The 24,142-nt window shown below is 39.3% G+C and overlaps 1 long non-coding RNA gene across 1 annotated transcript in view; it reads left to right on the top strand.

Annotated features, from left to right (window-relative positions):
• Positions 1-20,371, top strand: part of LOC134291183 (uncharacterized) — a 41,661-nt gene extending 21,290 nt beyond the window's left edge. The window contains exon 2 of the long non-coding RNA XR_009998955.1: positions 20,231-20,371. This is a non-coding gene — a long non-coding RNA (uncharacterized LOC134291183). The remainder of the gene's footprint in view (positions 1-20,230) is intronic.
• The last annotated feature ends 3,771 nt before the right edge of the window (positions 20,372-24,142 follow it).

Genomic DNA, 24,142 nt, shown 5'->3' with positions numbered 1-24,142 from the left:
CAAATACAAATCGTAAAGAATCTTCCGATGTCTTGTTTTCTTATAAATCGGAAAATAGCGTTGTTACCACCACCACCAAAGCGCTGAAAACCTGCGCTCTAACCAATGTTGCGAATGTTGCAAGTGACAGATCCCGGACCATTATATGAGAAGATAATTAGGGTAAATCGGGGTAGTTTGGCCACCCTAAGCAAAAGTCGTTGTAACAAGCAGAAAACAACGATAAATCTCTTGTTTATCGTATGATTATAATGATTCTGATAATACTACGCAGGATACATGAAAATATCAAAGTCAAATCGTGTTTATATGCCAATAAAGATTTTTGAAAAAAGTATGATTTTTGCATCCTATTTTCAATGAAGATTTTTTTCGCCTAATGTAACACAAACTTATTATGAACCGATAGACATTGAATTGTAGTGTGTCAACTTGATGTATACAAAAAAAAACTAATTTTAAAGCTATCTAATGTATTTGAACAACAGGAGTCTTATGTGGTGTTTTTATTTAGCCCTCTTCGGGGTAATTTGGCCAACGTTTTTCAATTCTATTTTTCTAATTTACTGTGGGCTTAAACTAATTCGTTTTAATAATTCAATTGCATCCATATCAGACCAGTAGTAGAGCTGTAAGGTCGGTTTGTTATAAATATTAGATTTTCGGTGATTTTTATGAGATGCTCAAATTGCCCTATTGGCGAAATTACCCCGATTACCCCTATAGATCTGTTATCGAAGACTCAAAACGTGGATTGATGTGCAATGTGCTATGATAGTGAATTATTCATGAGTTATTAGTTAATTATATCGTTAAATTTACAAACCAGAGTTGTTACGTTTCGATCCTGTGGTTGGGATCTTCATCAGGGCTCGAAATGAATCAACTTGTGAAGATCGTGTTGATCACACGGTGCAATGTCAATTGTGCTTCAAAAATCAGTTACTTTCATCAAATTTTCTGTAAGAAACGACCTTGTAGGTATTTTTAAGGGACAGTGGAGGCTTTTACGATCATACTAACATCACCCAAGTTTGACTAATGGTCAAACAAACTGTCTGCTAAATAAACAAAAACATACAATAGAATAACGTAAAACGGGCAGGTACACCACTATTTTTCAAATCAAGGAAAAACGAGAATAAACTAAATGTTTGAGAACACAACATGCTTCGTTTAGCTAGCAGTCATGGAAGGCATTTCAAGCACAGTTTGAATCGCCAATGAAAATAAAATTTGGGCACGAGATTGAACTATTTTGAACTTTTTTATTTTGAACCTTGAGTTTATGAACAAAATCTGTCTATCTATCCATCCGCGGATGCAATCAAAAACCTGTTCACGACTTTCCAGAGTGTGTGAAGATGATTTCCCACATATCTAATGGATACCATTGCATTCGTATAACAACTGATATGTTTGTTCAATCCTCATAGTGCACCTCTGGCACTGGTTGCCATCGTGCCCATTATTTCAAATCGATTGTGCATTATTTATTCTTGTGGTTTATGTAATTGATTAGCTTTTTATGTTAATAAATGTAAAGTCTACACGGTCATTGCAGCAGCCGCACGGCAAACTGCACGGCCCAGTGAGCAGAATAGAAGCCAGAAAGCTGTCTATGCGAGATAGGGCGCCAGCGAGTCAGCCAGTATGGCACACAAAACTCCCATAAAGTGGGTTGACTCCAGAAGACCTCTGGGACTCGGCGGCGGCTTCCCATCATGCCCTTAGTTGTCGCAGTCGCGTTTGTTTCCATCGTTGCTGTCTCACGGTATGGCCTCGTGTCTCACGCTGAAATACGGAATGAGATGGCTGGCTGGCTGGCGTCAAAGTTTGGCTGCCAGCAGCAATTGTTTGTTAGCCGGGGTACCTACATATCCACATTTCTGGTTTGCCTCCTCCTTCCTTGTTAAGTGTGAGGCACTGCTGGTTTGAAGGAGAATACGTTCTGAACAAAAGGGTTAAAATAATGCCGCTTTCGTGTCTTTCAGTTAACCTAAAAAACGAAAACACAGCACTCCAGCCAGAACTCTACCACAAAAATCAAACCAAAACAGTTCCTGAGAAAATTACACCTGTCCTTTTTGGTTTTTTAAATTGCATGTTTTCATTTTTTTTTGCAAAGCATTCTGCAGACGCCATAAATTTTCTTCCTGCTCGAGACCCGTCGGAAATATTTAAACATATGATATGCGGACCTCTTAAGTGCACAGTGGTTGCAATCTTTTCAGCCGAACATAAAATAAATAATAAGGTGAAAAGTCGGCTCTACCAAATCGTGGATGTAAAACCTTAACTTACAAGGTAACTTAATCTTAGTACCGAGCGAAAATTTTTCAGAATAAGTTCTTGTTAATGAAAGCCTATAAACTTACCTTTATGTTAAAGCACAAATACTTAGCGATGATGATGATGACTACACCCACCATCAGTGCAAGTATTATCTATGGCTGTCGAGTCATACTGGCAGCACAAATATTTAGTATGTTTTTTTAAATAGTTTCAAGCTTCAAAATTTGTTTCTCCAAAATCCAGTGGCGTAGCTAGGAATTTGGGGGCCCGGTGCGGATTCAAATTTGTGGGCCCCCATGAAAATTACAGATGTACATATTTTACAACGAAACTGATTACACTCATTCGAATATTTTCTGTGTTCCTTCATGATTTTTTTTCGGTATTTTCTGCAAGAATAAGAACATCCCGGAATGAGCGTAAAATTTTCTTCCAAGAACTATGTTGATGTTTTTTTTTTTCAGGAATTGCCTCAAGTAATGCTTTAGGGATTCCTTCAGATTGCTTTACCGTTTTCTTTAAAAAAAAAGTTTTACTTGAATAAAAAATTTTCTTCACGAATCGTTCAAGTGTTTATGCAAGGGTGTCAGAAAATATTTCTTTAAACACTCCCTCGGGAATTCTTACAGTGTTGTCTCCGAGGATGTTTTCAAAAGTACTTCAGAGTACTTCAAAAGATTCTTGCGAAGGCTTCAACGAGTATTTCTGGAAACATTTGTTCAGGAAGTCCACCAAGGATTCTAACAATAATATCTTCGAGGATTTATCAAAGAATTCTTAAGAAATTCTAGAAAAAAATCACAACAGAAAATTCTCCAATGATTTTTTCGGAACCAGACCAGATAATTTTCTAAGAAATTACATCGGAACTCTGGAATTCGGAAGAGAAGTCTTTCTAGAGTTTCTTCAAACATTCCTCCATGATTTCTTTCTTTTAGGAGATCCTTTAAATATCCCTTAAATGATATTTCCACGGAAGTCAAGCATTTCTCCATAAATTTATCCACGAGTTTATCTTGGCATTTCCTCAAGCATTCATTACTCATCTTGGCGTTCCTTTGAAGATTTCTTAAGATTTTTTTCCAAGGATTCCTTTAGAAATTCCTTCCAGAATTACTGCAACGCTTTTTTTTTCGAAAAAAAATCTGCAAGGATTCTTCAAGGAGTTTCTCTAAAGTTCTCTAAGAAAATTCTTAGAGGAACTTCTGTAAGATTTTTTTTCCAGAAATCCTTCTGGATATTTTCCCACAAATTCTGAAATATCCATGTACTCTAGGAGCTTCCCCAAGGATTCCTTCAGGAATTTTTGCTAGCATACCTCTAGGAACTCTTCTAAAATTTCTATTGCGACTTTTGATAAGACTCCTTAAAAATACTTTCGAAAAACCTTTTGGAAAACCATTCTAAGTTTCCATCAAGCCATCTCAGTCAAAACTTTCTCCAGAGTTTATTAATGATTTTTCCGAAAATTTACACCGTGTCCAATAAGTTCTCATACAAATTTAAATTCAATTCATTTCACATCTGTAATTAGGATTTTCAAAATAATTATATTTATTGAAAGGCCAACTAACATACACCAAATACAGCATAATATCGGAACTAACTGTCCTTTATCTTTCTCTGTTGATCGCTTATGTGTCGTAAGTCCATTTCACGCTTTCATTGGTGTTTCGTCGTATTTTAACGAGTAATGGTTTTGAGTTGGAACAAATTAGGTTCCTGTCCTCCCCATTGCTAGTAGCAACTATGACCAGAAAAGAAAAAAAAAATATGAGATCCAGTATTGGTAAGATACGGAGCCGTTTTATTTTGTACATAATAAAACGTAAATTAAGCAAAAATGTCCATTTACCTGTTTCAATGATATTTGTTGTGTTAAATCACACCATTCTCACTTATAAAACATGCTTGGATTCCTATTGTGGTATATTTTGTCCAAAATTTACGTTTTTTTGATGTTTATCTTTGAAATAACGGTTATTTTCATGAAAATCAGCCCAAGTTGAGCTTACTTGCAAATTTCTTACCATATCATCACTAAAACTGTATTGTTTTAGCCTTGCTATATACATTTGGTACATAACTTGGGATACAAACTTTCGGATATTTTTCTTGCGTACCGGAGAAAACGGATTTCAGAAAACGGAAGTGTCCTGTAAGGCTGTAGAGAACTTTGTCGAGGGAGTGGGCAAGCCTCGGCTAGTCCTGGTAATTCGAATGGATAATGCGCACAAAACCGAATTCCAAATACGTTACATCGTTTTTATTGACACCTTCTTACATAACATGAACCCCTATTGGGCTGACTCCTATCTACATGCCCTACTTTAGCGCCCTAGGCATTGTGCATGCACATCGCTTAATTCTAATGTCTATTTCGTACTCACGGACCCCCTCTAGACGGTGTCACTGTCCTGCAACCCTCAAGTCTGCACACCACCGTGCCAAGTGGCGCACCTTGCCGCGTCGATCCACGGGGCCTCCACCGTCCACGGATGGTTGCCTCCGACGAGTGTTCTCGCCAGCGTTGTTCACTCTGATGCAGCCTCACGCCAAATCTCTCCAGTGCGCCGTGCTGGGCAAATCGTTGATTCACCAGACGACTGGCTTGTCGCCTGGCCTTGCGGTTGCTGCTGCACCGCGAACTTGCTTCCTACGCCGCTTCAAACCCGAATCCGATTAGGTCCCCGATTGATCAATGTTTTGTCACGTTTTCACCGCTGCACGTTTGTTCGTCACGTCTCCTAGCTGCGCCTCCTCCGACAGCGTGACAAGTGCGCTCGATTGCTCGGTCGTTCTGCACCCAATCGTGTCGTGCAACAGTCAGTGCTGCAAAAAAAAACACTGTCGCGTGACAGGTTAGTCCACTATGTTCACTGCGCCAATTATACTCTTGACTACTCACCCAGTGTGGGGTTTTTGTGTGTGCGTGATCCTATTCGCACCCTCGACTCCGACGGCTGCTTCGCCGACCTGGTGAGGTTTCTCTGAAAGAGATGATCAGACTTAGGGCCATGGTCTCCATTGCTTCATGCCCGCACAACTCACCACGTGCTTCCAATGATTCCTCGACGAACAGTTTTGGTCGTCTCCTACTATCGCTATTGCATCGGGGATCGCGCTTGCGAGCTGGCCGGAGCACCAAGGATGTTGTCTACCGCTCCACCGTTTAGTTTGGGATGGGATAACGTTGCTTTTCCACTTGGCTGCGCAGATTGATTTCTTGCCGAGATGCTTCCTGCAAGAAGGATTGTATGATTCCAGCTGCCACCATCTTGGCGCTTCCAACTTACGGGACTCGATGCTGTGTGTAACGCTGACTTCCCGATGATCGAATCTTATACGATTCCGGCAGGATGACCCTCTTAAGGTACGTTCCCAATCAAGTCAACTGACAACGATCAAATTATGGTGCGGTTCACCGACAAACAACACTGTTCTCTCCGGCTCAACTCTTGGCTTCTGACACGCGCGACCGATCAGTAGGGACTGCTAGAGCCGAGGACTACTTTCCCTCACCGTGCCCGATCGTGCCTGTCGCGGCATCGATGTGATCGTGTTGGTGTGCCCGTTGTCGTGTATCTCATCTGCTCGCACGTTCGATTGTATGTTTGCGATCATGTCACACCTGCTTTCTTCTCACGATGCCTCAACCTCGTCTGTCGCCCAGGTATATGTGTTGGTATATGGTGGTTCGACTGCGGTGTGTTGCATTGCTAATACTCGGTTGCGTTGCAGATTCCTCGCAGGGGTGTTCGACAAGCGATTCGCGAAGCACATTACATATAAGGAGGAGGTATACGACTGGGAGGAAATGTTGAACTGTTGTGGCTTTCTCAGTCTAAGAGCATTGAAACGGCTAGTATGGCATAGCCAAACTAGCCGTTTCAATGCTCTTAGACTGAGAAAGCCACAACAGTTCAACATTACATATAAGGATTTGTTCCTAGCATGGTTTTTTATTTACACTTAATTTAGCCTAACTGTATCTTTTGCCTAACGAAATAATGTAACGTAACAAGGCTTATAAAAACAAATAGAAAATAAAGTTAGTCTAAACCGTATGCTTTATTTTATCAGTATTATGTGGCCTTTCAATACATGTATTCATTTTGAAAATATGTATCACATATGTTAAATAAAATGATATTTTCTAAATTTGCATTTTGTATGAGAACTTATTGGACACGGTGTATTTAAAAAACCTCTGAGGACTCCTGGTAGGGTCAACGTGCCTTAGTAATCTTACAATCCCAAATTCATCCGTAATTTTTGTTATCATTCATGCCCCTTCTAACAAACAAGCATTTCATTCCTTTGTTTTCAGTAGGATAAAAACAGGAGAATGTATGCTTATATAGTAAAGGAACAGTTTCCAGATATGATAAAATAAAATCAAATGATTTCTTCAGAAGTTTCTCCAAGAACTCCTAAGACTGTTTTTCCACTTTATTCAGGAAATCTTTAAGAATGCCTAGGAGCATCTTTAAACTGATTAATTCAAGCTTAAGATGTCATATAGGATATCCATCTTCCAATCCAATTCCTCAGGAATCGCTTCAAGAATTCCTACGGGATATTTTCCAAGAATTTCTTAAATATTTCTTCAAAAAAAATCTTTCAGAGTTTCTTCAAATATCTTGTTAGGAACCGCTGCGAAGGTTTCATGAAGCATTCCTTGCTTAATTTATTCAATTATTTCTCAAATCGCTTTACAGAGAAATACTTTGGGCTTTTTCCAGGGATCGCTTTAAGAATTCTACCAAGGTTCTATTCAAAAATTCTTAAGCAATTTCTTCAAAGAGGCCTTCCTTCAGGAGTTTTTCCAAAGCTTTCTTTATTAGTTTATCCAATATTTTTTTTGCGATTTCTCCAAAGATTCAACTGAATCAAATAAAAAGTGTGAGAATTTGTCAAACATTCTCACAGAAATTCCCCCAAAAAATTCTACTGGTATGCCTTTAATCATTTTTGCGATTTTTCTCAGATTTTTGGAAATTCCTTAATTTTTTTTTAGATTTTCTTCAGCCGTTCCATTGTAAATGCATGTTTTTTTTTTTAATTCGCAAGAATATATTTCATAGTATTTCGAAAGTAGCAATACATGGAATTCCGTAAGGGATGAAATTTCGAAAGGAATTACCAAAGGAATTTTCCGAGGAACTACTACAGAAATTTTCTAAAATTGCCGCCTCATTGCCTGTCTTTAAAAAGTGAAACAAACAGGAAGTCAGCAATTACCGTGGTATAGCTGCTCTATGCGCCGTTTCAAAGCTGTTCGAAAAAATAGTCTATGATTTTCTATTTTACAACTGCTATCAAGTCATCTCTGAGTGCCAGCATGGTTTTATGCCAAAGCGATCAACGAATAGCAACTTGATTCACTACACATCATTTATAGCTCGTACTTTACAGAGTAGACAGCAAGTAGACTCGATTTATACTGATTTTTCGGCAGCCTTCGATAAAATCAATCATAGGATTGCTGTTGCTAGATTCGAACGCCTTGGTTTTTCGGGACCATTCTTGGACTGGCTTCAATCCTACTTGAGTGACCGTGAAATGGCCATCAAAATAGGAGATACTATTTCACACTTCTTTCCAGTTACATCCGGCGTACCTCAAGGTAGTCACTTAGACCCCTTAATATTTTTAGTGTACTTGAATGATGTGAATCTGCAACTCAAATCACTCAAGCTCTCATTCGCGGATGATTTCAAACTCTACTGGATTGTCGATAGCAACCATAATGCTTCATTCTTGCAATCCCAGCTTGATGTGTTCGTAAAATGGTGTGATACGAATCGTATGGATCTCAACACCTCTAAATGCTCCGTGATATCCTTTTCCCGTAAACGCTCAGCGTTTCTCTTCGACTACAGGATGGAATCTACTATTCTCAAGCGAGACATCGTAGTCAAAGACTTAGGTGTATTATTCCAAATTCACTTTTAAGGATCAGGTCGCATACGTTACCTCCAAAGCTTCCAAGATGTTAGGCTTCATCTTCCGCGTAGCTAAAAGTTTTAAAAATGTACAGTGTCTAAAATCTCTTTATTGCTCACTAGTTAGGTCAATTATAGAATATTCAGCAGTTGTTTGAGCACCGTACTACCAAAATAGTATTTGTCGTCTCGAGGCGATTCAACGTAAATTTGTGCGCTTCGCCTTACGTCATCTCCCGTGGATCGACTCTCGAAACTTACCAAACTACGAAGATCGTTAGAGACTTATTGGGTTAGAACTCCTCCATGTACGACGTGAAGTTTCAAAATCACTGTTTATTTCGGATCTTCTACAATCAAGAATTGATTGCCCTCCGTTGCTTTCGCAGTTGCCTTTGAATATTCCATACCGTCGACTTCGGAATAGTTCTTTTCTTTTTCTTCGAGGTGCTCGTACAAACTATGGGCATAACGAACCGTTCCTGGCAATGTGTCGCACCTTTAAGGTTGAAGGATTCGTCATTGATATAATCGTCATCATTGAAAATTCAAAAGCAGTTTTCTCGTTCAAAACTGAAAATTTCGCTTTGAAAATGCATTCACTGTACTCCATTCTCCACTTACAAACAGTGAATAGATTTTCACTGAGAAATTTTCGGTTTTGGACGTGAAAACTGCTTTGGGATTTTTAATGATGACGATTATATCAATGACGAATCCTTCAACCTTAATCGCTGCTCTCCCGAGTTCGATTTTCATCTCTCTCGGGGTACTCTCCGAAAAAAATACTACCAGATACTTGCCTCTCCTTGGCCTTAAAATCGGCCTCTAGTTTCGTTAGTTAGGATACTTTAAGGACAAGGTATTTGGAGTACATAGCTCAAAATTTCTAGAGCACCGTTTTTTAGAACCGTTGTACGGATTTGGATGAAAATGCATCACGCTAATTGTTCAGTGGTTGTCAACTGCGTGATGCATTTTAATCCAAATCCGTTCAACGGTTCTAAAAAACGGTGCTTTAGAAATTTTGAGCAATGTACTCCAAATACCTTGTCCTTAAGTAATGTAATTATAAGATTTCTGTAATGTTAGATTTAAGCAACAATTGTATCATTGGGAATCCATGTATTATTCTGTTGGTACGAAAAGAAGAGGAGGTTTGGCGCCCATTTGAGAAAGGACTACATGTTGTTCTACTCAAACGGGCTTTTCTCTGCTCCAAATAAAAATAAAGATAAAGATAAAAAAAAGCCGCTAAGAAATGAACAGACAGCGCCACCGTAGCCTTGTGTATTTGACATAACTCAACTGCTGTCATAATGTTAAAGCCCATAGTGACTCCTTTGTTTTGATGCGGCAACTGCTGGAAAAGTTTACTTCTATGATCCTGTTTTCCGCGCAAAGTGGGGTGACGCCAAACGAGGGGGGTCGTCTTCCAAACATACACGAGAAAAAGCGTAATGAAAGAGGAGGCAAAAAGCAGATAGGCCCTTTTCAAATGTTCGTCTAGATATGAGGAGTACACTTTTTTGTAAATGACATTTGAAGGGACTAGTATTTTATCAATGATGGCTTGTTGCTCTTCCAAACCACTGTGCAACGAAAGGCGTTCCGCGTGGCGTTCTGTTTCGCCAAAGAGCACACTGTTTGGCAGAACGATCCAATAATGTAGGCATCTGAAACCAGTTTCGTCGCGGCAGCCGCCAACTTAATTATTATTCATTCGAAAGCTTTCGAACCTCTTTCAAAAAGTTAAGAATGAACCGCACTTATCTGGTGGCGTGCCAGCAGACGTGCAAACTAGTAGGTAGAACCGAACCGAACCGTTCAAAAGAACTAATTCAATCCTACTTTCTGCGGTGCTTAGGAATGGTTTCCGTGTGTATTTGCAGGTAAGAGCGTCCACGTTATGGGATTTTGCAGTGCTTGAGGTTTCGTAATCAGCTAATTTTGCTGCTATACTGTGATACCTTAAATGTAGCCCACGGTCAATATTGGCGGATCGAAGTTGTGTTACCCGTGTTGTTGCCCCTTATTCTTAAATCCTACACATTTTCAACGATTTTTCTTTTTATATACAAGTTGAAGTTGTTATAACTTATAGGAAATCATTTGTTCAATTTTGAGCACTGTCATGATGATTTTCTTTAATTCAAATCTAAGTTAATTACGACTGTTGCATTTTTTGGATTTTTCTGGCTTTTCAGTCAGATTGTGAGATCAAAATCAATCTTATGATCTCTTACTCCGACGTTTCGATCCATATTGGAGCAAAAGAACATAAGCTCATTGTTGATCTCACAATCGGACTGAAAAATCCCAAAAATAAAAACCATGTCGATTTTTGATAACTACTTTTTTTGTTCTGTGTTTGCGAACATTTGGTTTACTCGTTTAAAAGCATTTTAAACAGCATGATTACGTAAGGCAGATTTTATACTCTACAAAGTCTGTGCTCAACATTTCTTGTAGTATATCGGTACTATAGACTAAAGATTCCATAGACTCACGGACCATGGTTTTTTTTACTTATTCGTTTATTTGGAAGACTCGGGCGCCACATAACTGAGCCGAAATCTTTTGTTTTTACAATGGTTTTACATTTTACAATTTATTACTGCCTTAAAACTATGTTATTTTGGAAAGCCGAAGTACTCGCGGCTGTTTCAAGGTTAAGGATTGAAAAAAATAAAATAAAATTGGGAAGGAGACATTTATGGGTTAAAAACTAAATTATTTGCTAACTTATACTAAAACATTGATGTGACAATTGTCCATATCTGGGTAATTCTCGCTGAGACCGGCCCACTATTTACACCTTGTCTTCAAAAATGTTTAAGGTGCCGATTTTCTGAAAGCCCTCGCCTAAAAAGTAAGAAAAATGCATTTGGTTACTCAAATTGATGGACCCCCCGTTAGTTAGAGCCACAACAATTTTTGCAGACCCCTCGATTTTGGTCAAATGGTGGCTCACTAAAACCGTTATAACTCGAAAGTTTCACAGAAAACCACCTCAAAACGAAATATCGTTGAAAAGAGGAGAGATAGAGCTACTATTTACAATAATAAAAAGTTGGGTCGGCCATATTGATTTTGGCCGCCATCTTGGATTTTTATACAAAAACATTTTTTTTCACCATGAGGGCAACCACCGATTTTCGAAATTTTTGCATCAATTGAAAGCTGGGACATTTATACATAACATATCAAAAAATTAGAGATGTCTTTTTCTTCTTTCAAAAGTTATCTGCCGTTTCGTAAATCTTGCCACTTTTGCGCACTGGGCCCGGTGCCGACCGTTTACATAAATGCAGCGTTTTTTCGCAGTGTTAACGAACAAGAATTAAAATTCTGATCCCACTAATGGAAAGTTGAAGGTTTAAGCTTTTCAAAACACTAAAAAAGTTATAAAAACAATGCCCGCATCATTGAGAAACAGTCAAAAACGGAAACGAACCTCCGATTTGGCCAAATTTTGCGACACGCGCCTTTGTGTATACATGCAGGCGTAAACTCGGATGCTGTTGCATGTCTTTGCCGGTGCGCATGGAAATGTATGGAGAAAACGTGGCTCAATTTACAAAACTGTAGATAACTTTTGAAAGAAGAAAAAGACATCTCTAATTTTTTGATATGTTATGTATAAATGTCCCAGCTTTCAATTGATGCAAAAAATTCGAAAATCGGTGGTTGCCCTCATGGTGAAAAAAATGTTTTTGTATAAAAATCCAAGATGGCGGCCAAAATCAATATGGCCGACCCAACTTTTTATTATTGTAAATAGTAGCTCTATCTCTCCTCTTTTCAACAACATTTCGTTTTGGGGTGGTTTTCGGTGAAACTTTCGAGTTATAACGGTTTTAGTGAGCCACCATTTGACCAAAATCGAGGGGTCTGCAAAAATTGTTGTGGCTCTAACTAACGGGGGGTCCATCAATTTGAGTAACCAAATGCATTTTTCTTACTTTTTAGGCGAGGGCTTTCAGAAAATCGGCACCTTAAACATTTTTGAAGACAAGGTGTAAATAGTGGGCCGGTCTCAGCGAGAACTACCCATCTGTAATGGAACCAAAAAGAAGGGACTTTATCGGTAGACAACGACAAGAAGATGACAAACGGAAGGGGGGTGAGACAGACAGGACGGACCATGGTTGAGCAATATAATTTTAGTGTGTTTAACCGTGTACCAAGCGAATATGACGTTACGCAATCCATTGTCGCCATTGAAATCGTAATGTTATATCCGTTTGGCTACTCGAAGTGACAGTTCGTTTGGCTACAGTTGTCTTCGTCTGCGGAAGTCTATGGAATCTATAGTGTCTATAATCGGAACCGGTAACAATAGCATAGTCAAATTATAGGCTCCCAAATCCTTAGCACATATAGTGCTGGTATTCCTGACATTGGTTTACTTTGAAAAAAATGTGCTGTGCCGCATATTGTTGTCACCGAGATCTACTTCTTAACTCTGAAGGACATATCACTCACATCCTCAATGAAACCCCCTATTTCTAAGCATCCAGAACTCTTGTTTGATTTCTGTCGTCGCGTCTCAGTCATATATTCCGACAACCTTCTTGGTCTCCGATCGCATAGTTCATAACCATTTTTATAGTCTACTCTCGGTGTGGTGCACAAAACAACACAAGGCATAAAACGCCCACTTTGGGCTCGCGAGAAGTAAATCCATGTAATTGACAGCTATTGCGTTACAATCGACAACGACGACGACGACGATGCTGGTAGGTGACCAACAGCGACGATCGACGTCGGATGGAGAAATCTGTGCGTCAGACTGGACGGACCAATCTTTGATGGAAATCAGCTCGGAGGCCTTGTCTTTAACGGCACTAGAGCACATTTGATACTGTATGGATGCAAGAACAACATTGAGCCTAGCAGAAGGCTTTTTTCTTTTTTTAAATTATTAAATAAGAGCTAGGTATTTGATTCTCAGTTTTGCTTTGATCCTAGTTTTTTTTATGCCGTTTATATTAATATAAGACGAACGACGAATCACGTTTGTTTGTGGGATAATCTCAAATGCCCAATACAAATGAGCTAACGTTAGAACATGACTGATAAGGATACGATTTAAGGACAAACATCTTGAACTCCCGCTTCAACAGTGCATCAGAACTTCAAACGCACAAATCTCAAGAAGCAAGCTTCACACAGCAGTGCATTTTATTATTCTGTTCTTGCTCACTTGTAATAAGCTCAAAATAAGAAGAGCGCTGGTTTTGTTTACAAAGAGATTTGTGCCCTAGCAATCGTGAGTAGGTGCCAAAGTCGGCCATTGTGGCGGCCATTTTGGGATTCTACCAAATTTGTCCTTAATCATCTAGGATTTGGTAGATTGGATGGTTGTTACGACCTCCTCGAGTCTTTTTGCGTAACAAATGTTATATGGGCAAACCAGATTAAATCCTTTCGGAATATTTGGAAACTTAAGGAACGATTTCTAGGATAGAAGCTTCAGTTTGGGCCAGTCCGTAGTTTTGGCTATGTTACGGTATTCAGCCTGTTGTAATCTTAATTGGCCTAAATTTATTTTTTACTTGTAGAATCTAATATAATATGATGACCACAGCTGTGAAAATCATATGTTTTGATCAAAAACTAGATGAAAAAAAATTATTTTCCTTAAAAAATCCGCTCCTCTATGTCTATTTTGGCCAGGGTGCTTCTAAGTTGGCCACTCTCATAAGAAATACACGTGATTGGCCATAATAGAAACCAAAGTTGAAAATATGGCCAAAACTGAGGCAATGCTTCTATTTTGGCCAGTGGCTCTTTTAATTAAAAAAATATGTATTAACTTGATTGCATTGATTGCTTTGCATTGATGATTGCATTTTTCTAGTGCGCAAAATGATATGGGTTTCCCACACACATATCGAATTGCTTCAAATACCGTGATTTCGGGTGGAATTGATCACTTTTTACAGTTTTTTGGCGCCTAAATTTTGAATGTTTGTCGATATGGTTAAACTCAATAATGCTTTAAAACAAGTACGACCATCAGGTATCAGAAGGCCGGCTCCAGAGGCACGTTATCCTCCATTTGGAACATTTGTGCCATCGCCATACATATAAGCCTATTTCATCATTTACCTGAGGGAGAATGGGACAAGGGATGGAATGGGATTAGGAAAGGGAAAGGTGATGAGATAGGAAGGGGTACCCTAGAAAAGGGAATGAGCGCATAAGCGCAACGAGAGCTCATAGCCCATACCCCAACGGGTTTAATCAGTGCCCTGAAAAGGACACTGTAAAACGCATAAGCGTAAAGAGAGCTCATTGGAGGTAGCTTGTGACGTCAAGCGACTTTCAATGTGACGTTGAAAGGCACGGCATCGAAAGCATCCTCAATATTCAAGAAATCACCCAAGCAAAACCTGCGTTTAAGTTAGTACTTTCTTGAAAACATATACAACTTTGTGTAAAAGAGTCACTGTGGATATCCCAAATTGGGAGGCATGTGAGTTCACATGAATAGGCATGTCTGCCAGACGAACATCACAGATGTGATAATCGACAATGCGTCTCAAGCATTTCAGAAAGAACGAGGTAACCAGATAAATCTGAAACTCATTCCATCTTTACACAACGCACGCACCCTTTCGGGATAAAACTGTGGAGTAATTTCACGCCATGAAAATACCCCATAGAAAACTACAAGAGTTCAACACATGTTTGAAATACTCAAATCCCTCTGGAGAAAAATAAGACAAAACCCCATTTCCTCCTGGAGATTTGAATTAACCAGAGCTTTTTAGGCCCACTAAGTCGATTATATAGCTGTAATTCTCAAGCGGAAACCAGAGATTTGTAACTATACAAAAGAATGATTTATCCGAAGATATATTGAACTTGAACAGATCAGAGTTCCAGTCCGCACAGACCGCAGAGGACAAGCTTCTTTCAAAGCAATAGTTATGGTATACCACAATGGAGGGCGTTGTAGGTACAAAACCACAATGAAACTCTCTTGGAGTAGCAATGGAAGCGAGTTATCCACTAAATGTGCGGCTCCGTGGTCGTGCGGCTAGGGTCACCAAGCTCTTAGTCGCATCGTGCTGAGGAGCGCGGGTTCGATTCCCGCCGCAGCTGTCAGGAAAAGTTTTCGGCTGTGCCACTGGGCGTTGCATGCTAGTCCGTTGTCTAGTGTCGTGCTTCCTTCAAAGAGCGAAAAGCTCACTGGAAGCATTGAACGTGTCCGTGTCTTTTTAAAATGTGGTCGCAACCAATTAGTACAGGTTCCCTAGTTCGTTGAGCAGGGACGCCTGAATACGCAAATTTTGCGAAAGATCACTCAAAAATGCAAAGAAGGTCAAATGGATACTCCTCATCTGACACATGCCAATCAGTCAACTCATGACAAATTCTGCTCAAGCAGAGATTGGTTAGGTGCAATTCTATATCAAGATATCCATGAACTGGACTACCTAAATAATCCATCAAACTGAAGCATCTCAAATTAATGTTTGAGCTAATTCAGATCATGTAATCATCATAGCAATACTGCCAAATATCAGCAAAAATATGCTGAATACAAGAGCTTGCTTGAAGACATCCATAAGGAAAGGTTGAAAAATACTGTCAACGTTATTCTAAGATATAGCATGCTCGAGGCACGACACTTCATTTATAATGAAAGAAGCAAAACTGAGTTCACAAGGTAACCTATACAGAAGTTACCCTACGAAAATGAGCTTTTTGAAGTAGAGCCACTTGGACCACGCACGCTTTTTACGCTGAAAATTGATCTGAGGTTTCCTAGCCGTAGCCACTAACCAAACTAGACAGGATTACACACTTCACAATCACAGCACAAAAAGGAAACATCAACGACAAACCAATCCGGTGTCAATTGAAAAACGCTAATGGCGAAAACGCATTAAGCGAACCCATATAGGTAGTAATGTAAGCTAATTTACAACATTTGAATAATCCCGCCCCCGCCCTTATATAGCCTCAAATTTGAGACTTAAGAAGGGCAACTGATTATCTCGGAGAAACGCAAGGTCCGCTGCACTATTGCTCCGGTTAGCGCAGTAAGGGCGTAATACTGTGGAGGACGCCCTAATTCTCCACAGGCTCCGTTTGTGATTAGGTTTTTATTAGACCCCCCTAACCATTCATTCTTAGGCACGGTAAGCATAAAGCCGCATAACACCATGAATTAGGGGTAACCTGTTTAGTGGACTCTTACCACTGGATCAGGCGATCCGTAGTGTTATTCTTAGCCAATTGAGACAACCGCTACCGACACTACACAGCTATCTAGGCTGATTGGGAAAAGAAGTTAGCATTGATGGTTAACTTCCGAACGAGCCCAAACAGCCTCTAAGATGTGGGTTTCCCACACGGAATATCGAATTGCTTCAAGTACCGTGATTTCGGGTGGAATTGATCACTTTTCGCAGTTTTTGGCGCCTAAATTTTGAATGTTTGTCGATATGATTAAACTCAATAATGCTTTAAAACAAGTACGACCATGGTTTTCATCAGTCAACGAGATTGAAAATTTTACAGCAAATCATTTTGTTATAATAAATATCATTTTAAATAAAAAATCAAAAATCAAAAAATTTCGGGGTGAAATTGATCAGTCAGTGAAATGCCTTTGTAAGTGCTGACAATATTTTTTCCATCTGAATTAACCACCAAAGAATGCGAAGAGCTATGCAAAACTGTTACAAGTTTACTAAATTTTTAATTATTTTAGTTGAAAGTTTAATAAATCCAAAGAAAACGCCTGCAAGTATGCAATTTTCTAACTAACTATGTGTAACAATATTGTACTTCCGGAAAAGTACAATTTAATACATAAATTACAATACTCATAGAAATTTTAATGACGAAATCGGGTTTAGCGAATACTTGGCAGCTAGAAACATTCATTCGAATATTCATTACATTTGCGATACAGCTACGGTAACAAAAGTTTTAAAGTGTCTATGAAGTTCGTTTCACACGCAGTTACGGAAAATAATGAATTTCATATCGAAATATGTGACTAATTGGCTGTAAAACATGTAAACTCACCATTCAATAACCTTAGAGCCAGATGATGGCCATTTTCCACAAATTGTTTTAAGTTTAAAACGTTATTTTTAACAAATAAAAATGGACCTCTCGTTGATCAATTTCACCCCACTGATCAATTTCACCCGGAATCACGGTAACATATTTTGGTCTTATAGACTAACTGTCCTGCTGTTCTATCTGTGTGGCTATCTGAGTGTTAGCTGTCCCGGCAAACTTTGTCTTGCCAAGATGTAGTTTGAGCACTGTTGATTGCTGCATCGCACTCTAGATTGGTTTTATTTCTTACTTAGTTCCTTTTTGTAACTGTTTCTGCTTATAAACACAGCCACCATGAATACGAATCGAACTGTGCAAGTGATATATAGAAGAGGTTCTTAGAATTATCATAAAACCAAAATAAAAGGTATTAGGTTTTAAGAAGGTTCGCAAAACATCTACAAGACTAATCGGTCATGACCATATCTGCATTTTTAGAAAATGGAGACGGAGCATTCTTGATGCGCGAAACAAACGTTGCACCAACATTACGTCCGATCATCATCTTAAAGTCAGCGAATCTGGTTGCGCATTGCTACGGTCCAACGACAGAAGGAGAAAATAAGAAGGTTGCAGCGTAGAAGATCAATGGAGAGTCATCAACGACGCCCTCATCTCCACTGGCAAGAACAATTTGGGCGAGCTACGCATTCAGAAAAAAAACAGTGGAGCCCAGATGACCTGGAGATGTAGGGGTGAAGGAAAGCCAAGGCAATTGAGCGAGGAGCCGAAGTCGTAGTCCGTCAACATTATCTGGTTCTCGAGAAAGAAATAAACGCTTTTCTGGACGGGTCAACATAGCAAGAGCAGACTCCGCCGCCGATGACCAGAGGGGCTCGGCGATGTAGTGGCTACCGCTTCTGTTTCATATGCAGAAGGTCTTGCGTTCAATCCCTGACGACCCATCCCTTCATTCCCCCTACTTTCCATGTTCCTAGAGTAATGCGGGGCAAAAGTTCGCAGTGGGTCTTTTTCTGAGCACGAGTTAAGAACCCAAACAAATCTGTATGGGTTCGACACATAATCAGGTCTGCAACTCTTCAATAAAAGTTGGAATGATTTCGTTATGGTTTGGCAGAGTAATGCGAAAAAATGTGTTTCTCGGTGTTTTGATAGAATTTTTGGACCTTTTGGAATAAGAATTTGTAGTAACAGGAAGAAGAAGAATCTCATAACCTCTTGATGTCGGAGAACTGTTATTCCATAGTAGTTCGCGAGGTGCACTCAAATAAACAATAAACTACTGGTGCTTCTTGCGGAAAGGGACATTGTTAAAATCTCGACAGTCAGTGGGGCAAAAGTTCGCAGTAGCTGTGGGGCAAAAGTTCGCACTAGATTTCTGAGTCTAGTACATCATTATAATTACAGAATCATGGAAGCAATGATAATTTCGTATAAAAACTACTATATATGCATAATATTTGTAGTATGCACTCTGAAATCGTTGCGGCAAAGGGCTTGAACTTACTTTTGTAAGAAGATGTTCACCCATTTAAATCAATAAATGAAAAATAGCTGAAAAACATTTTAAAACATTTTCTTCGTTATCCTCGTCGTGTCTTTTCGTATGTTTTTGAAGGTCTTATGTTCATCTACTTTACCGGGGTCTTTCATAGCTTAGTTTGTAAATTCACAGTTATAATTCATCACCATACTGACGGGGATAAGATTCGATTACGGTCCCGTTCAAAAGTTTTGCTGCATATTTACCCGGGACCCGTTTAACGAAGAAAAACATTATTGCTTTCTTTTAGTTTAATAGTTATTTTGTGAAGTCTGTTAGGTGCGAACTTTTGCCCCGCATTACTCTATATACTTTCTCCCTCCTCTCTACATATACTACTCATGTATATGTCACATGTTCATAGTCATCGCTGGAACAGAAACGGTTTGATAAAGCCGTCTTCCTTCCTTCCAACTTGCACAGCACAGTGTAAATGTACCAGATAATGCATATGAGTTATGCAAACAAGTGAAATGTGCCGCATAATCCACCAACACTCTGACATCCGCATGAATTTGTGCAGACGCTGAGGTATATTCGGTCTGATTTGGATACAAACGATCTCAATCATCACTTCCTTACCATTCCCCACATTGACCTGTAACCTTTGACGTGACAGGCGTGTCATTGTTGCCTAAAAATAGAAGATCACCAACACTCACACTGAAGTCTCGGCAAATATCTTATTCGTTTCTTATGTGAGTGTAGCTGGTCTTGCGTCACTGGAGTAGCTTCAACGGGCGGTAAATCAAGCTCAAGCTCAAGAGCGAACTCTGTAGCCAACCACGGTGAGGAATCCATAAATACCGGCGTAAAATCTTCCCTCACGTCGGTCACACCCAATATTCGCGAAGTCCGTGTGTCCTTTGTCTAGTGTTAAGTTTCATATTCAGTCTGTGCATCCTTTGGCTGAAGACGGTGTCCGCGTCTTTTAAAGTCACGCTCCACTTGGTCCGCCCATCGGGCTCTCTTGTGTCAACCGGATCAGTCGCGAACACAAACTTTGCAGGGTTGTTGTGCGGCATTCTTGCAACATGCACTGCCCATCGTATCCTTCCGGCTTTGGCCACCTTCGGGATGCTGGGTTCGCTGTAAAGTGCAGCGAGTTTGTGGTCCATCCCTCTCTGCCACATACCATTCTCCTACACACAGCCGTAGATCGTCCTTAGCACGCGTCGCTCGAAAACTCCGAGTGCTTGCAGGTCCTTCTCGAGCATAGTCCATGTCTCTTGTCAGTGGAGGATCACCGATCTTATTAGCGTTACGTACATGGTGGATAGAAATTACGCGTATAATGGAATTGCACATTTTTTTCATGTCCTAATATTTTTTATTTGCCTCTGATTACGTCTGCTAACTGCATCTTGTTTTTATCTTTTCCTAATTGCAGAACCCTTACGCGTCACCGATATACCTTCAAGGCTTTTCAACAGTGCCCCACCTATGTTCGATTCGACGAAAGTTACCCACTCGACCGGGGGTAAAACCAGCACTTAACAATGACTCTAATTGTTAGAGGCGTCAATCACTGGCAAGACAGAAGTAACTAAGAAATCGTTACTGATAAGGTCGTGATTGAGCAAATTTGCCGTCTCCGATAGAGTGCGTAGAACGTGGTGTGCGTGTCCCTATCAGCGCAAGTACACATAGTGTTGAAGGGTAGTTTACAAAAACAAAGATAAGAGCGTTATTGGCTTTGTTCGCGTTGCTTGGAACTTGTCAAGCACTCGATTCCAATATCTTCCTTTCTGTTCGGAGGAGGTCACCCGCCTACAACAACACCAAAAGCAGCAAAAATGTCGACCGTTCTGCTTGAGGCACGCCCTTACCGGCCGTTCAAATCCAGCGAGGAATACCTCTACGCCATGCGCGAGGATTTGGCCGAATGGATGAGCACGATGTACCCGGAGCTGCGAATGAACGTGGACAACTTTATGGATCGGTTGGACACCGGCGTCGCGCTTTGCAAGGTAAGTTTTATTGAGTCATAGGGCTGATTCATTCGAATCAGTGTTTTCGTAATTATGTGCTGGTCGTCTTGATATTCTGAAGTGAGTGGTCGTCACATATTTTAGGCAAGTTTATATTTTTGTTTTGATTTTATACATCTATATTTTAAATATTTTTCCCTAGTTTTTATGTTTTAGAACCATATTTTTTTACAAGTCTAGTCAACAAGTTTAATTAAAAACTTGTTTTGTTATTTTTCATAGTTTTTCTTCATCGAAATACATTCCAAGATTTCACAAACATTATCGCTATAAAACAAGGTGCCGAGCACACGAGATCAACAGTCCGACAAACATTGTTCTAAGATTGTTAATTTGGTCGGAAGATCTTACAGCAGTATCTACAATCCATCTTCCTAATCCAGTGCTATGTATGAATGAATGGCGTACGCTCCTCTCTGACAAGTGTAAAACGGTTTCAATTAAATTAACGAGCACTCATTAGCAATTTCCAAATGATTCCACGTACATCTAGTCTAGTCAGTATGTATGTTCAGTTCGTGTCAGAGCAAAACGATCATCAGGTTTATCTCGATCTTTGCGCCCATAATTTACTGGCTGGATTGAACGCGCAAAGCGTGCTCTGTTCGTGTTTTGTCTGTGTAATTAAAAGGTACGTTTCCTTTATTGGCTCTAGAGGGCTTTTGAGAAGGTACTTCATTCTGTTGGAATATTTTACTCTCGAGGATGTGCAACGTAGAAATTCTGCGGGTGACACTTATATTTCGGTTGTTTTTAAATAACGTCCACAGCGTTAATGATTTGAATAAAAATTTTATAATTATTGTGAAATAGAAGGAGGTTGGGAAACTCAAGGGTACATCTATAAATGTTTGATGTTCTCGATGTTCTTGATAAAGAACTTAACTTCGGTTCCATAAAACCTAGTACATGTAATTATGCACTAACTCTAGCATTCCCTTTATGTGCATGATTTTTCGCTGAATTTTACATGAATATTTTTTTCTGTGCAGTGGGAGCGTAGAGCCATACAGAAGAAGAAGAAGAAGAAGTTACCAGCAAAAGTTGTATTAAAGTGATCAGTTTGACCCCGGATTGCGATGCCTTATTTTTAATTTCCACTAATAAAATGCTTTGGATAGAATACAATTTCCCAAGCAAGTTTTGGAGTTTTGAAAACAAAATTGGGAATGAATTTTTAAGTGAGTGTACTTCTTTCAGGAATATTTTGATCTTTCATGTCCAAACGATTGAAATTTTACGTGTAAAGAGTTTGACCTCTACCGCGATCGAAGTAGGCATCGCCGCGAACGGACGTGATTTTGTTTTGCCTGTCAGGATTTTTTTCACTCTCCCGTTTTGTGTGATTTTCCCAATGATTTGGCTGGTGCTACGATATCTGAAATGAAACGCGTGTGATTTTCGGAATTCGCTGAACAAAAATCTACGTATTTTGCATCAATCAAGGTTTTAGTTCCGATTTAACGGTTTTTGTTGTCTTTGTGAATGAAACATGAATTCAAGAATTTTGGTTTTGAGTTCGGACGACTAAATCGATCGCGAAACGGTTGGTGGTGGTGCTATGCCATCCGGCATTCGCATGAAAAGTGCCTGCAATGCGATTTTGATGCTTGATTCGCGTAGTGTAGTTTTCCTGTCAGGCTGTCGAAATTTATTTTTCGGGGTTTTAAAGTACAGGGCGGAATTGGGGGCTGCTGGCCCAACTGTGATTCGACCGGGAAATAGCGGTAGTGTTTTTCAAATGCACTATGAAGAACGAACTTTTCCGAGCTGGTGTGTGTTTCACTTCTCAATGATAGAACCAATGAGAAAATAAGAAAAAGACGGAACTGTGACTCAAGACTCTGCAAGGAAGGCGCCGAATATTAAAAACTGGAGAAATTGATTTTCTACAAAAGCTGCTCAAGAAATTGGTGAGATCTTTCTAATATGCATTATATAAAATTCTATTTCATAATATTTACATTATCATTCAAATCTTCAATCATTCTTAACTATATAGGGGAAATTACCTATTCTCGGCCGTTCTTCGTCTTTGGGGTTTTTTAGAATCCTATTGAACTCAGAGTTGGTCTCAAATCCTTCCCAACTAAGTTGAAATTTATGGCCAAGTTTCAGACAATTTGGCTGACAAAAACCCCCCATGACGAAGAGAACAAACCTGCTGATAATACCCATTGTCACCCTAATATCTGGAGCGTTTGGTACGGTATGTCCACGCATCCTTCCTCCCCTGTAGATTCGAAAATTACTTCGACAGAAGAACAACAATTGTTCAATAGTCGAGGTAATTCGAAGAATCATCTCTGCGGCAAATACAACGCAGTAGGCCTGGCCGCTTTGAAGCTTGCGTCATATCTTTGATATGCTGTAAGCCTCAATATTGACAAGAAAAGTAGTTGGGCGTGATCTAACCCGATTACTTTCCAGGATGCTTTCTCGTATTGGCTGCGTTTGTATTAGATTAGATTAGATTAGATTAGATTAGATTAGATTAGTAAAGAGTTTGACCTCTACCGCTAGGTGTCGCGACCAACAGCATGATATTTTCATCAGTTTCTGAACCGCTTTGGGCCATATAAAGTAATGCAATCGGTACGAGAACCCTACTAATGTGAATTAAAACAACTGAGAGTATTCACATTGCATAATATAGTGTAAAATTTTGAAATAAATGTTAAATTCATGCAAAATTTCAAATGCACGCATATTAGTTTCTAGGTAGATGATAAAGAAATAATACTTTCGTCTTTTGAGAATGCTAGTTGGAGTTATGTTTAAGGGATAGGGGATGTATTGTATTGGGTCATCGATCGTTTACAATGAAAGTGGTCAAACTTTCACGTTTGTTTGTCTGTGATGTTATTTTAAAGCGACTTGATACTGATAAGTTGTGCGAAAGTATCTATATATTGAATGGTTTTGAATTGCAAGCGAAATTTACTCACATTGAGCTGTTTTGTATGAATTCCAGTGTTTGGCGTCATCCCCTAGAAGGGGTGAAATTAGGCCAATTTCAATTAGCTATATCATTGTTAAAATTAAAGTTGAAGCATTTATACTTTAAATAATCCTAAGTAATATCAAAATGATGGTGTCTACTGAATTAAACATAGATTTGGAGCTAAAATATTGTTGTAACGACTTACAAAAAAATGGACTATGACATTTTGACCCAATGACACCCTTAGTGACGGCACGTAACATTTTCTTAAACTAAGCAATATTTTCTACGAAAAGTACCTAAAATTTATTTATTTTCAAGAAATAAAAAAAACGAAGTAAAATAAAATAAAATGATATAAAAATAA

The sequence above is a fragment of the Aedes albopictus genome, chromosome 3 (assembly GCF_035046485.1).
Source record: "Aedes albopictus strain Foshan chromosome 3, AalbF5, whole genome shotgun sequence".
Lineage (NCBI taxonomy): Eukaryota > Metazoa > Arthropoda > Insecta > Diptera > Culicidae > Aedes > Aedes albopictus.
Note: the sequence above shows the minus strand (reverse complement) of the source record. Positions and strands in the feature narration are given on the sequence as shown.